Genomic DNA, 656 nt, shown 5'->3' with positions numbered 1-656 from the left:
GAACCCCCAGCCTAGAGCTCACTTCTCCAAACAAGACAGGTGCAGAAGGAAGGCCCAGTGCTGTTCTTTCCCTAAATCTCATACCCTTTACCCAGATCCTGGCTCCTCTGCCCAGCCTGGCACAGAGGGCATAGGCAACCATCAAACATCCAGCAGCCAAAATTCTCAGGTGCGTCTTCCCTCACATGACTGACATGACAACAGACTAATGAAGGTACCTGGAGTTCATATCTTAAAAGTCAGACTGCACACAGGTGTCTAAGACACTTATTTTTTATTATTTATTCTTATTTTGGTACCGGGGTTTGAACCCAGGGGCTCTCAACCAGTGAGCCACATCCCCAGCCCTTTTCATTTTTTGAGATAGGGTCTTGGTAAGTTGCTAAGGGCCTCGGTGAGTTGCTGATTCTCCTGTCTCAGCCTCCCAAGCTGCTGAGATTACAGGTATGCCCAACCATACCTGGCTATGAGACCCTTTTAAACAGATTTAACTCACAATAAAGTTCATAGCAATCAAACTAAACAAAACGCAGAAAACAGTCTCAAGACTTGGCTCTTCTTCACAATAAAGTGACAGTTCATGGGACACAAGATCATTTCAAACACTTTCCCAGCCTGGAGTGACTTTTTTTTTTTTTTTTTTTTTTTTTTTTTTT

This window comes from Marmota marmota, unplaced genomic scaffold (assembly GCF_001458135.2).
Source record: "Marmota marmota marmota unplaced genomic scaffold, marMar, whole genome shotgun sequence".
Lineage (NCBI taxonomy): Eukaryota > Metazoa > Chordata > Mammalia > Rodentia > Sciuridae > Marmota > Marmota marmota.
Note: the sequence above shows the minus strand (reverse complement) of the source record.